This window comes from Muscardinus avellanarius (assembly GCF_963383645.1).
Source record: "Muscardinus avellanarius genome assembly, chromosome: 15".
NCBI lineage: Eukaryota > Metazoa > Chordata > Mammalia > Rodentia > Gliridae > Muscardinus > Muscardinus avellanarius.
The window spans coordinates 49,277,196-49,292,517 of NC_137801.1; positions in this window are offsets into that span (position 1 = coordinate 49,277,196).

Sequence of the window (15,322 nt, forward strand, 5' to 3'; positions counted from 1 at the left end):
CAGTTAAGACTGATGATCTAAGCATATGTTTATGGAAACAATTGTTCAGGAAATAGTGAATGGGAATAAACATAGAGAGTGGAACATGAGGATCTGATGTCCACACACATCCTGTGCTCCTGGTTGTTGGTCTTGGGCTCTCCTCCAGGAAACCATAGAATCTGTTGTCCCATAGGATGCATTCAATTCAAGGAACTTCTAGAGTTCCAGTGAGATGCTCTGACATTAAGCATCATAAAAATGCCTGGCTTAGAAGGAAAAGAGGAATTAAAGCATTTAGTTCTAGATTTTACATTGACTTAACAAGCACAGAAACAATTTTACAATTAGAAAGTCCAGTCACAACAAGAAGCACAAATTAGTTGCTGTTATAGTTTAAAGTCTTCCACTAACTTGCTTGAGCACCTCTTTTTTTCTGGTGAGACTCATTTCATTCACCGAAGAGTTTTCCTGCTTACCCCCTTGTTAGCCTGCCTCTCCATGCTAGGAGTTTCCTTTTTTCTACCTCAGTTTACCTATTCTGGGTCTCATTTCCTTTTGAGTACTAGGTATTAAAAGTCAATCAGTTGGATTCAGAGTTTACAGTTAAGAGTGACTTGATGTGTTGCCCTTAGGTAATTGAACTTTAATAATTGTCTTTTCCTCAAAGGTATAACTTGTTTGGGAAATGTAGAAACCTTAACCACTCACTATCAGCCCTCAAAGACAGCAGACCCCGAATCCTTTTCCAGGGCACAGAATTTAAAGACCACCTTGGGCTTTTTCCAAGATGGCGACGGAGAGACGCAGCGTCCCTCACTAGCTGAAGCAAACTAAGTTCAACTACTGAGACAGAAGTGTCTTAATAAAGAAAAAATTAAATGTACGATCCATAACAAGACTTGGGGAGTACGGCAGAAAAAATCCAGCAACTGAACTTCAGGATTCACCACAACACACAAAGAAAGCAGATAGTGAGCTGAAGACTCAGCAGCCGGTGGAGTGCAGGCGCAGGCACAGTGGCCTCAGGGCCACTGGCCCAAACGGGACTTTTGGGTCTTTAACATTCCCAGAGAAGCTCTAAAGTCTGAAAGTGACCAGAGAGTTCCAATACCTGAAGTTGCGAGCTAACTGGAGCTCCTGAGCGGCACTCAACAAAGGCAGCCCCACAGACACGCCCGGAGATCAGCAGGGACCTGGAAGTGGACCTGCTCACCGCAGGAGCGAAAAGTCAGCAGGATACGGGAGAGCTGCCAGAGCTTCAGAGCCACAGATTTGACTGCCAGTGTGAATTCAGAGGAGCCACGGACCCAGCGAGCACACAGTGAGTACAATATATGTGAGTGCCAGTGTGCGCAAAGTGGGCCAATTCAACTCCAGGACCAAAGAAGAGCGCTTAAGGCACAATACCTACACGGGGCCACAAGGGGACACTCCAAGCAAATACAAGATTCACCATATATCAACAACATAGTAGGACTGTTATCTCTTTTATTATTATTTTTTTTCTTTACTATTTTTCTATCCTTTTATATTTTATTTTTTTACTATTGTGGTTTGGTATTGTTGTTTTACTTTTTGGGTCTTTGGGTTTGTTTTGGTTTTTGGTTCTCTGGGGGGATAAGGGTTTTTTTTCTGGGGGGATAAGTCTTTTCTAAAGTCCTAATACAAAGACTGGGCTAAAAATAATACCCACTAACAATGGGAAGACAGCAGAAAACCAGACCTGAGAACTCTGAAAATATGAGATCTAGGAATAATGGAGAAATGAAAGAAATCACGAATACTGACCTACAAGAAATGCAGGAAGGGGAGTTCTGAATCTTGATCTACAATATGATGAAAGGATTTAAAATAAGTTTAGAGGAGATGAAAGATGAGTTAGAAACACTAAAAAAGAATCAGAAAGAGGTTTGGAATGAAATGAAAGAGTCAATAAATGAAATGAAGTCAGCAATAGAAAGAAATTCTGGAAGATTAGAGGAAATGGAAAGTAGAATATCACTGTTAGAAGACAGTTCATCCAACACCGAAAACAGTCAATAGTATGCAGAAGTCATTACAGCAACAAAACCTAAACATACAGCAAATATGGGACAATATGAAACGCCCTAACTTATGGATAAAAGGCATTGAAGAAGGGATAGAGGTACAGACCAGGGGCATCCGTAATCTCTTCACAGAAATGTCGGAGAACTTCCCAAACATGGAACGAGAGATAGATCTTCATGTTCAAGAGACATACAGAACACCATTAAGACAAGATTCAAAAAGAACCTCCTCACACAACATAATAGTCAAAATGACTAACATAGAGGCCAAAGAAAAGATCTTAAAAGCAGTGAGAACAAAAGGTTGGATGACATACAGAGGCAAAATAATAAGAATCACCCCAGACTATACAACCCGGGTAATGAATGCCAGGAGAGACTGGTATGACGTGATCCAGACCTTGGAAGAAAATAACTTCCAACCGAAGCTGCTTTATCCAGCAAAACTACTATTCAAAGTCGACGGTGAAATTAAAGTATTTCAGGATAAACAAAATCTCAAAAAATTTATGAATTCAAAGCCAACACTAGAGAAAATACTTAAAGAAATAAACCATAAAGAAGAAAAAAGAAGCAGACATCAGAACCAGAGAAGAGAGGAAAGTGATCAGAGGGGCTTCTAAGAAGGAAGAAAGAAAAAGCTACCAAACAGATGACAGAACACAAAATGACAAAACAAAAATCATATTTCAATAATAACTCTTAACGTCAAAGGACTTAACTCACCAATCAAAAGACATAGATTGGCAATGTGGATCAAAAAACATAACCCAAATATATGCTGTTTGCAAGAAACTCACCTAACAGCCAAAGACACTCACAGACTGAAAGTGAAAAGATGGAAAAAGATATACCATGCTACTGGAGAACAAAAAAGGGCAGGGGTAGCAATCCTGATATTCAACAAAACAGACTTTAAACTAAGACACATCAGAAGAGACAAATCAGGGCACTTCCTTTTATTAAAAGGAACAATACACCAAGATGATATAATGATAGTAAACGTTTATGTTCCAAATGTGAATGCAACCACATTTGTAAAACAAACCCTTCAGTACATCAGATCTCAAATAGACCCAAATACAATAATTCTGGGAGACTTCAATACTCCTCTCACAGCACTGGATCGATCTTCAAGGCAAAAGTTGACTAAAGACTCTTTAGAACTAAAGAAAACTATAAACCAAATGGACCTAATAGACATATACAGAACATTTCATCCAGAAACTACAGAATACACATTCTTCTAATCAGCCCATGGAACCTTCTCCAAAATAGATCACATCCTGGTACACAAAGAAAGCACCAGCAAATTCAAAAGATGTAATATAATACCTTGCATCTTTTCAGACCATAATGGAATTAAAGTAAAAATCAACAACAGGAAACTCAAAAGAAACTATGCAAATACGTGGAGACTGAATGATATACTATTGAATGATGAATGGGTAAGAGCAGAAATAGGGAAGAAGTAAAGAAATTTTTTGAAATAAATGAAAACAGAGACACAACTTACCAAAATCTCTGGGACACTATGAAGGCAGTATTAAGAGGAAAGTTTATTGCATTGAGTGCTCACATAAGAAGGACTCAGAATCACCAAGTTCAGATCCTATTGGCACAACTCAAGGATCTAGAAAGACTGCAACAGTCCAACCCCAAAGCCAGCAGAAGACAGGAAATTATTAAAATCCGAGCAGAAATAAATGAAATAGAGAACAAAAAAACAATTCAAAGAATCAACAAAACAAAAAGCTGGTTCTTTGAAAAGGTTAATAGAATTGATAAACCCCTGTCCAACCTAACCAAAAGAAAAAGAGAATCAATGCAAATTACTAAAATCAGAAATGAAAAAGGAGACATCACCACAGATAGTGAAGAAATTCAAAAGATTATCAGAAACTACTTTAAAAATTTATACTCCAGTAGACAAGAAAACATGGAAGAAATCAATAGATTCCTAAACACTGTTAACCTACCTAAACTGAACCAAGAGGACATAGCAAGCCTAAACCAACCAATAGCACACAATGAAATAGAAATGGCAATAAAAATTCTTCCATCAAAGAAAAGCCCAGGCCCAGATGGGTTTCCAGCTGAATTCTACAAAGCCTTCAGTAAAGAACTAATACCAGTACTTCATAACTTATTCCAGGAAATTGAAAGAAATGGAACTCTCCCAAATTCCTTCTACGAGACCAGTATCACATTTATCCCCAAACCAAATGAAGATACCTCAAGAAAGGAAAACTACAGACCAATATCTTTAATGAACATAGATGCAAAAATTCTAAACAAAATACTAGCCATACGCATTCAAAACCATATCAAGAGAATAATACATCATGATCAAGTTGGTTTCATCCTGGAAAAACAAGGTTGGTTCAACATACGCAAATCAATATATGTCATCCACCACATAAATAGAATCAAGAATAAAAACCACATCATCATAGCAATAGTTGCTGAAAAAGCCTTCGACAAAATCCAACACCCATTCATGTTAAAAACACTACAGAAAATTGGAATAAAAGGAACATACCTCAACATCATTAAGGCAATATACAACAAACCCAAAGCCAACATTATACTGAATGGGGAAAAACAGCAAGAATATCCCCTAAAATTGGGAACAAGACAAGGATGTCCACTATCGCCACTCCTCTTCAATATAGTCCTTGAGACTCTTGCCACAGCAATAAGACAAGAGAAGGAACTCGAAGGGATTCAAATAGGAAGAGAGGAATTAAAATTATCCTTATTTGCAGATGACATGATCCTTTACCTAGAAGACCCTAAGAACTCAACCAAAAGACTTCTGGAGTTAATTAACAAATTCAGCAAAGTTGCAGGATACAAAATCAACCTAAAGAAATCAGAGGCTTTTCTTTATACCAACAATGAATCCACAATGAAAGAAATAAAACAATCAATTCCATTCACTATAACCTCAAAACCAATAAAATACCTAGGAATAAACCTAACCAAAGATATAAAAAAACCTCTACAACAAAAACTATAAAACATTAAAGAAAGTAATTGAAGAAGACCTTGGAAGATGGAAAGACCTCCCGTGCTCGTGGATAGGCAGAATAAATATCATCAAAATGGCCATTCTGCCAAAAATGATTTATAGATTTAATGCAATTCCCATCAAAATACTAACTACATTCTTCACAGACCTACAAAAAGCAATCATGAACTTTATATGGAGAAAGAAAAGACCCAGAATAGCCAAAGCAATTCTCAGCAACAAGAATCACACAGAAGGCATCACAATCCCAGACTTCAAACTGTACTATAGATCAATAGTAGTAAAAACAGCATGGTACTGGCACAATAACAGGTACACTGACCAGTGAACAGAATAGAAGATACAGAAACAAATCCACACACCTACAGTCAATTAATCTTTGACTAAAGGGCCAAACTCATACGCTGGAGAAAAGACAGCCTTTTCAACAAATGGTGCTGGGAGAACTGGCTATCCATTTGTAGAAAGATGGAACAAAACCCCTATATCTCACCACGCACAGGAATCAACTCGAGATGGACTTAGAAATCAGACCAAATACTGTGAAGCTATTAGAGGAGAACATAGGCTTATCATTACAACATATAGGCACAGGCAGTAACTTTCTCGACAAAACCTCCAAAGCTCAGGAAATTAAAGCAAGAATCAACAAGTGGGATAGCATCAAACTAAAAAGTTTCTTCTCATCAAAGGAAACCATCAAGAACCTAAAGAGGAAGCCTACAGAATGGTAGAAGATCTTTACCAGTCACCACTCCCATAGGGGGCTAATATCCAGAGTATACAAAGAGCTCAAAATACTCTGCACTAGCAAAACAAACAACCCAATCAAGAAATGGGCAACTGAAATGAATAGACACTTTACAAAAGAGGAGATACAAATGGCTAAAAGATTCATGAAAAGATGTTCTTCATCATTAGCCATCAGGGAGATGCAAATCAAAACTACACTGAGATTCCATCTAACCCCAGTCAGATTGGCAAGCATAAAGAAATCAAACAATAATAAATGCTGGCGAGGATATGGGGAAAGAGGAACTCTTTTACATTGTTGGTGGGAGTGCAAACTAGTTCAGCCACTATGGAGATCTGTGTGGAGATTCCTTAGAAAACTGGGAATAGATCCACCATTCGATCCAGCTTTACCACTCCTGGGTATTTTTTCAAAGGGATTGAAAACAGAGAACTACAGCAACATATGCATACCTATGTTCATAGCAGCACAATTTGTAATAGCCAAAATTTGGAAACAGCCTAGGCCCCCATCAACAGATGAATGGTTTGCAAAGTTATGGAAAATACACACAATGGAATTCTATTCAGCTATAAAGAAAAACAAAATCACATCATTTGTAAGAAGATGAAAAGGGTTGGAAAGCATTATGTTAAGTGAGATCAGCCAAACACAGAAAGAGAAGGGACATATATTTCCTCTAATATGCCCAAACGAGTGAGCATTGGGGATATCAGAGGGACTCCAGAAAATGGAAAGGAAATCTCAGCAAAGTTTGAATGAAAAACTAAGAGAGGAAGGAGGCTGAACTTGATTGATGAGCGGCTATTTCCAAATAGGTGTAAAAGTACAAATATAGCAAGGTTAGCCTGGGTATTAAGTATCAGGAGGGGGGGAAGGGAAACGAGGGGGGAGGAGAGGGCACCAAATACAGATTAAATGTATAACATTTACTTTCAATAAAATAAATTTTAAAAAAAGAAAACAGATTAAAAAAAAAAAGACTGCCTTGATGCTACCTAAAATCTTTGTCCTTCTGTTATAGAAATAACTTTGTGTGGTCTGCTTTTAAATTGTGAAAAATGTCTGCAAATGTTTGGGGAGTTAAATTTTGAGAAGGACTACCCTCTGGCTGAACTCTGCTGCAAAATCCATAAATACAGGGTTTCAGCTCTGCACAGCAGGACAGGTGCAGGCGCGCACTAGTGACCTCACAGCCAGAGACCATTTATCTGAACATCCTGCTAAGAGAAGAGTAGAAAATAACAAAGGAAAAAACCTGAACTTTGTAGTTGGCATTCTTAGTGAGGAATTTCACCAAGAATCAGGCTGCTGTCAACTTGTTCGTTATACTTTTTGCTTAAAGAACATGTGTTAGAGTGTCACATCTGAAAAACCTATTGTGTTATGCTTTCTTAGTTTGAGGGTGCAACATGGAGATGGCACTCAGGATCTGGAACCAAACTCAGATTAAGAGGTAGCAGGCCAGTGCCACAGACCAGAGCTTCCTATGGGGCTTCTTTTATGCTGGTAATTTTCTGTATCCTCCATCTTCAGTTTGGTCATTTGGACCACATGTGGCTTCTTAGCATATATGATTAGTGTGATTGAGATGCTGAATTTTAAATTTTATTTTATTTTAATTAGTGTAAATAGATAAACATAGCATGTGATGACCTATTGTATAACATAGAATAGACACAGAAGCTTAGACTACTTGGGTTTAAAACACAGTTCCACTAACTTTTATCTTTTTGAGTTTATACAAGTTCCTTTGAATATTAGCTAATATGTTTTTTTGCATATGTGGAGACCAGATGTGTCCCAGAGGTGATCACTGCCCTCTGCAGAAGCCTTGAGGTTGGTCACCATTTGTCCTGTTGGGAAAGGCATGGATCTTTCAGTTCCCAGATGATGATGACAATCTTTTGCCTATTTTGACTCCTCTTTATAAAATAATGGCAACATTATTAGTTGTGTGTGTGTGTTAAATTTTACCAGTTAACCAAACAAAAGTTGGAAATTCGTTTTGACCTCTCCATTTGTATTTGTTTGTTTATTGGTTCACGAGATTGAAAAGTCTGTGCTTAGACCATACCACTCTATTTAGTTTACATAAACTTAAATAATAAGCCCCAACATTTGCAAAGTACTAAAAGAGAAGAGAGGCTTTTGAATCATAATTGGCATGACAAGAAATGGACACAGTGAAGGAAGGTGACTGCTTGTTTGCCTGTTAATTTGCACTTGTTAAAAAGCGGAGAGAAGCCGGGCATGGTGGCGCCCACTTGTAATCCCAGCATTTGGGAGGCTGAGACCAAAGGATCACGGTTCGCGGACAGCCTCAGCTACTTAGGCCCTCTGCAACCCAGTGAGACTCTGTTTCAAAATAAAGAATAAAACAAAATTGGGCAGGGGGTGTAGTTCGGAAGTCAAATACCTCTGGGTTCCATCCCCAGACTCAAAAAAAAAAAAAAAAAAAAAAAAGTGGAGGGAGGCAGAGAGGTGACCAGTTTACTTTTTACATATGAAAAATATTAAAATTTTAGTATGGCCAGCCACTGACATAAGAAAAATTGTTTCACAGTTAAGTCTCTAAATGATATCCTAAAACACAACACTTGTAATTACCTAATTGAATGAATAAAGGCTGCAGGTAATAGAAGTAATATGGAAGACATTTCCTGGCAGATAAAGCTTCAGAAACCTTCACATCTGCACATGATTATGAAGCTCCTGTTGTTGCTTCCTTTAGCCCACATTTCTCACTATGAACTAATAGTACATGATAATAAACCCTGGATGTCAGCCAGTACAGAGTTTTGGCTAACTTTTCCAATGTTTGTGAAAGTTGAAAAAGCAGTGCAGCTGTGATATTGGGTACTTTCCAATGAAGGACATGTTTTCCAGATGAAAGTGCAAATGGTAATTGAAATGTAATCAGTATTTTTGGCATCTTGGTATCATAATCCTTTTCACTATTTGTGATGTTAATTGTTCATTGCTTAGGGTTTATTTTTGTTTTTCTGTGGTGTGTAATCTAATAAAAGTGAGGAAATGAAAGAATTAGGTAGTATTTTATTCTTTGTTTAAAAAATCACAAGTAGTTGCATTTGTTAGCTAAAAGTTTATTTTAAATGGCCATATAATGTATGTCTAAGATAATCTTATTGTGAGACTCATATCACAAGAGGAAAGAAAAAAAGTCTCAATCCCAAATAGTTTTTCCAAATTCCATAGCTGATGGAAGATTCTAGATCTTTTAGATGTCTGCAGATTCATTGCATCTCCAAGCCACGGGATGTGGACTTGTTCTGCTCAGTGATGAGCACATCTCTTCCATCCTCATCCACCACACTAAGGTGGGTTGAGGCAAGACCATGTAGATGATTTCTTTTTTCTTTTTTATTCTTTTTTGCTTTGTTTAAACTAGCAGGAGCTCCTGCTGATTCGTAGATTTGAGCCCTTGGCTGCTCGTTATAGAGATCCTGATGGCCACCCATAACTGGCCCAGACTAGTGACTCACAAGACTCACTTGGGTCCATGATGTGTGTTCAGAGATGGGAGATGCTGTTCTAGGCCTTTCCTCTCTCTTTACATGCGAGGAAGTAGAAACCTTGAGCAGCTAGATGACTGGTCCCCTGCCCTCCTGGGACTGACCCAAATATGGGATGGATGGTTTCTGGAGGGGACTTCTGGTGGCTTCCCAAGAGGCCATGGGCTGTCCTGCGGGGAGTCGGGTGGGCAGGTGCAGAGAGCAGGACCCTGACTCCCTGGGGAGGAGGGCTTTCACCTTTCTGCCCTTCCACCCTGCTGGAAGCTGCTCTTTCCACACAAGAGCTCCAGGCTGAAAAACTGCCTCTGCTGCTCCTTTACTTTTCTTTTTTTTGCCCGCCACCCAAGAAACAAATAGGTTGATAAGTAGCTAAGTGAAAAGACAACTTTCATACCAATGCTGTTTATTATAAAAGAGCTTTTCGGAGTAGCTAGGTGCCTCTGCCTATTTGTAGACACTTCTTTTCTTCCATTTTAAAGAGCAGCATGCATTAGTCTTTATTTAGGGCACAGTGTTTGATATGGTGTTCTGATACTGAAGTATCCATTAAGGATTATTTAAACCCATTAAGTGCTAACCTGGCTGGAGAACACAGTGAGTTCTGTGGTATCCAGAAAGAGGCAGACTTTGTAGACTCCGGATTGGTCTGTTCAGTACTTCAAGTTTTGGAGACTTTTTCCAGAAGCCCTTCTTACCTGTTCAACTTTCTGCTTGGCAGTCAGGTTGCTAGAAGATTGGTACCTGAGTATCCTGCTGACACCTGGGGCTGAAGCCTGTGGAGAGAGGAGGGCACACAGGAAGGGCCTGGAGAGTAGTGGAAAGAACAAGCTGGAACCCCAATAGGAAGCATCTTGTGTAAATAGAGATTTTTGTGAGAGAAATTTGATCACAGTTGTGGTATTTCTAGCTCCCTGAAAACTTGTTTTGCAGGTGATTAGCATATTTTGGAATATTCTATGGAAAAACATTTGCATTTTAAAGCAATCCTGGATTAAAGGGTTTTGGATTAAAGGTCCCAGACCTGTCCTGTATTCTTATAACATGAGAGCATCCATCTCCAAATGTTAAATTCAGAGTACGTGTATTTTTCTTTTCTGGATGTCAGTCAAAAAATTTACTGTCCAACACTCACTGACCTCTGAAATGACATTCTATCCCCTACCTCCCCATAAGAGAGTGAGGCTGTAGTTATGATGGGGGAGCTGGAGGTTCTCTACTCTCTGGCCCCAAAGCCTCAACCTTCCCATCATGTGAAAGCTGATGTGAAGTTTGTTAGTCTTGTCAGGAGCCGGTTATAGGATCTGCAAAATATAGACTGTAATGGGCAGCTGGCATCAATTTAGTGCTGTGGGGATGGCCAGGCTGTCAGAGGGGTCTAGGTTTACCTGCTCACCCCCTCCTCTGTGAGGACTTGACTTACATCAGAGAGGGCTGCTCCTCACATAGCTGTCTATTTCTGGCAACAGAGGCCAGCAGAGATGGAAGATACTTCCTGCTGTTTACAGGAAGAGAAATAAATATCCGCTTCAGAGAACACATATTAAGCTGTGCCTGCAAGGCTGACAGCACTGGCCTGCTGTTCCTGCTCAGTTCTCTACATAGAGAAAGATTAACAAACTTATCCCAAAGTTAGATGAGATGTGTTAATAAAAAATCTCTCTTACTGCCAGACCAAGGACAAACTCTGGCTTTGCTGGTCTTTTTGTTTCCCTTTTTGGAATGTGCACTGAAGCAGTGGGAGGAGCTGGTCAGACCTCTTTTGTAAAGCCCTTCTCTCTGTTTGCAGGAGCCTTCTGGAGCACCTAGATAGAGTTTCCTGGAGTCTGAGTGGTGAGCAGTCTGGTTGAAGAGGGCCAATGCTCTTTGGGTTTGCCCTGTGTCAAGAGGGAGTTCTGTATAGATTCCCGAGCTAGCATCAGGCAGCTACTGCAGGAAAGAATGTACTGGATGTTGCTGCCATGTTCCCTCTGTGATCCAGAGGGAAGAGGAAAGATGATATTTTTGCTTATGTCGCTGGCCTCTTACTGGCATAGGAGTCACTGCAGATTTTTCATTTCTTTTCTTTTCTTTTCTTTTTTTTTTTTTGTACTGGGGGTTGAGCCTAGGGACATTCATTCTACCTTCAGTCTTTACCCCAACCCATTTTTATTTTTTGTTTTGAAACAGGACCTCTCTAGGTAGCTGAGAGTCTCATTCCACTGCTGAGGTTGTCCTCAAACCTGTTATTCTCTTGTCTCAGCCTGCCAAGTATTGGGATTACAGGCATGTGCCACCATGCTCAGCTGTCAGTCTGGTTTTAAACTATGGGGGGTTTTAACAAATGTGTACACTCTTAGTCTTCAATGAAGGGATCCTTGGGTTTAAAAAAAAAGTTCTTTTACTGGATAGACTTTACACTATTGAGCTTACTTAAAAAAAAAAAAAAAGACATTTAGACCCCAGTCTTCTCTTCTCATTTGACCTCTATACTGGTGTTTTCATCCTGATAGGTTCTACTCAACGTTTTGTTTTGTTTTGTTTTGCATCTCCATTTGGAGATTTGAGAAGATATAATGGGAACTCAACCGTGGGAACTTCAGCACACTGTATAGACCAATGGCTGTCCTTCTGTTCAGGGGAGAGCAGGACCAGGGTGAGAGGTCTCTTAGCCTTTGCCATCAAAGCTAACTAAGGGGACCAGATGCCCGACCTGTCTGTCAGGCCCACTGTGGGAACAAGATGCTTTTCAGAGAAGTCTCTTTGATACCCCCCCACAAAGTATATAAAGGATTTAATGCAGAATTTAAAAGTATCCAAGCCAATTATTATGGTGGTACACACTTGTATTTGGAGGCTGAGACAGGAGAATCACAGGTTTGAGGCCAGCCTTAGCAACTTGGCAAGAACCCTCAGCAACTTAGTGAAATCCTTTCTCAAAATTAAAAGTGAACTCGGTGTGATAGCACACAGCTGTAATCCCACCACTTGAGAGGCTGAGATAGGAGGATTACAGATTTGAGGCTATCCTCAACAACTTAGTAAGACACTATTTCAAAGTAAAAAATAAAAAGGACTGAGGGTATATCTTGCATGTAGAATGCCCCTGAGTTCAATCCCCAATACAAATAAAATAAAATATAGTATTCAAGGTTGGAAACAGCTATGTAGGAGTGTGAAAGCAACTCTCCTTGCAGGTCACTGTTTTGATGCACACCTTAGTCTGTGGTCTCACAGGCTGTGTATGTAGCAGTTCTTCCTGAGCAGCTCAGCAGCATCAAAACTATGCTATTGCTCAAAAGTGGTACCAGCTCACCTCTTGCTGAGACCCTCAGGAATGCCAACTCTTTATCATCCCATAGCTCAGTATGGTTGCAACAAACAGCTTTCCCATGCTTTTCTTCCCGTGCTTTTCCCCAAATATATATTAGTTCACTTTTCTCAGAAATAGTGTGGTGTTGTCACAAGCCATATATAGAAAACAGGTGACATAAGGACATATCTGGGGACTGCATTAAAACAACCCTAACACAACCAATCCTGTAGCTTTCTGGTGTGGTCCTTGGCTGTCACCAGCTCATCTTCTGAGTATCCCTCCAAATCCCTGTGTTAGGAGTTGGCTGCTGTATAATGCATGTTGGGTATGTGTACACTGCTTTTTAAGTGCACAGATAGAACTTACCTATCCACATGCATTCGATTAGAGCAAAAACCTGATTGGAGCCTGAATGGTGGTGCATGCTTGTAAGCTCGCATTTGGGAGTCTGAGACAAGGATCACAGGTTTGTAACCAGCCTCAGTAAGTGAGGCTCTCAGCAACCTAGTGAAACCCTGTGGGAATTGGGTAGGGGTTAAATCAGTGATGTGTACATGTATGTACACACAAGTTTTTTACCCCAATATGATGTATGATTATAATGCACCAATAAAAAATTTAAAAATAATAAAAAGGATTGGGTATATAGTTCAGAGGTAGAATGCCCCTGGGTTCAAACACACACACACACACACACACACACACACACACACACACACACACACACGGTCTGATCAAGAGAAAAGGCAGTGATTTCTCTGGGTATTGGTAGTGCACGCTTATAATCCCAGCACTTGGGAGGCTAAGACAGGAAGATTGTAGGTTCTTGGCCAGCCTTGACTACTTAATGAGGCCTCCACAACTTAGTGAGACCCTGTTTCAAAATAAAGAACAAAAAGTTGGGCTGGGGATGTAACTCAGAGGTAGAAAACCTGGGTTCAATCCCCAGTACCTCAAAAAACAAAAACAAAAACAAAAACAAAGAATGATTTCATACGGAAAGGAAAGGACTGTCTGAACTGTGGCCTCCTCTCTCCTCCGACACCTGAAGAGGAAAAGTTTTCATTTAAGTCGTGTAAACAGAGGTTTTATGAAGTATAGTCACTTTATATTTTGATATTTTATGACTTTATTAAATACCCTTTGTCTTTTCATACCTACTTAGTAGGAAAGTTTGAACTTTTTGTGAGGAAAAAACCCCAAACTCAATATCCCTGGTGACTTGAGAAGTCATCAACGTAAGTACTATTTTTCTATTTAGAAAAGCTTTTTTTGCTTTTATTGTTAAATAAAAAATGTTTTCTTGCCACCTATGATATTTAAAAGGTGTAAAACTCTACAATAAAATAATTGCCTTAGAGCTAGGCATGGTGGTACATGCCAGAAATTTCAGTATTCAGAGGGTGAGACTGTAAGATTGCAGATTTGAGGCTAGCGTGTGGTTACTTAGTGAGACCTTGTTTTAAAATTTAAAATTAGGGCTGGAGTTGTAGTTTGGAATAAAATGTTCCTAGTTTCAGTCCCTAGTATCCCTCAACACACATACACACACACACACACACACACACACACACACACACACACACTAATTTTATTGGTGATAAGTATTTCCAGTGGTTTACTTAAAATGTTTCCATCAAAATGTAAAATTTGTTTTCAAAACTTTTGCCTATGGTATTCAATGGAATTGTGAAACACAATAAAAATGTGTATAAATATTTCAGAAGAATGCTTTTTAAAAAAGAGAATGCCAATGTTTTCTTAATATATAATGCCTCCCCAAACAAAGTACAATTACAATTAAAATGATAGAGATTCAGGTTAGAAATTGGAATGGAAAAACTCATTTGTTTGAATGTCTTCTGAGCTCCACACTGTGGGCACCAGGTTTTGAGTTCTGTAGTTTTACTGCATTCTATTGGATCTGAAGGATGATAAATACTTTGTGGTTAACCAAATCATAGAGGCCTGTTATTTGGAAGGGATTTTGGAATTCGTGCAGCCTAGCTTCCCACACAGTACTCAATTCCCTCTGTGCTACTCCTTTGAATGGTTTGCTCCCTGGGCAACCCTCTCTGCATTTCTAGAGAGCTATGGTTTTCATAAAGCAACTCCTAACCCTAAACCACCATAAAACTGTTGCCTTCACCTGCCAAGGATTCGGTACCAGCTCTCTGTGAGGGCTTCCGAAGCTGCTTACAAAGGGAGAGTTGCGGCCTCTTCTTGGCTTTCCTTGTAGTGGTCCTCGCACTGGTCAGGATTCTCAGGTGTCTTACAGCCTGGCTGCCATCTTCTGGACACTCTGGGGTTGGTCAGTTTCTTACTATTCTCTGCCTTTGGCTGTTGCTTCATATTGAGTTCAGCATGTTTTCTGTGGCTTGTTACCCCTTCACCTCTTTTACTTTGGGTATTTTATCTTCATCTAAATGCAGGGCTGTATATATGCTTGACCATTTCTGAGCCCTGGGTTGGCCCTGGGTTCTTCACTGTGCCCATCTCTTTTCTGAGGTAGGGAAGAAATTGTTGACTAGGCCTGAGTCCTCTGTTACAGATCTGTCCTTTCATCCTTTGATCTTCAAATCAACACCCTTTGTGTATGGCTGTTCAGATAGCTATGAAACTGAAGTTGTTTGAAGTTCATTCTTTGTCTGTGAGGGAAGTTAAAATTTTTAGTGT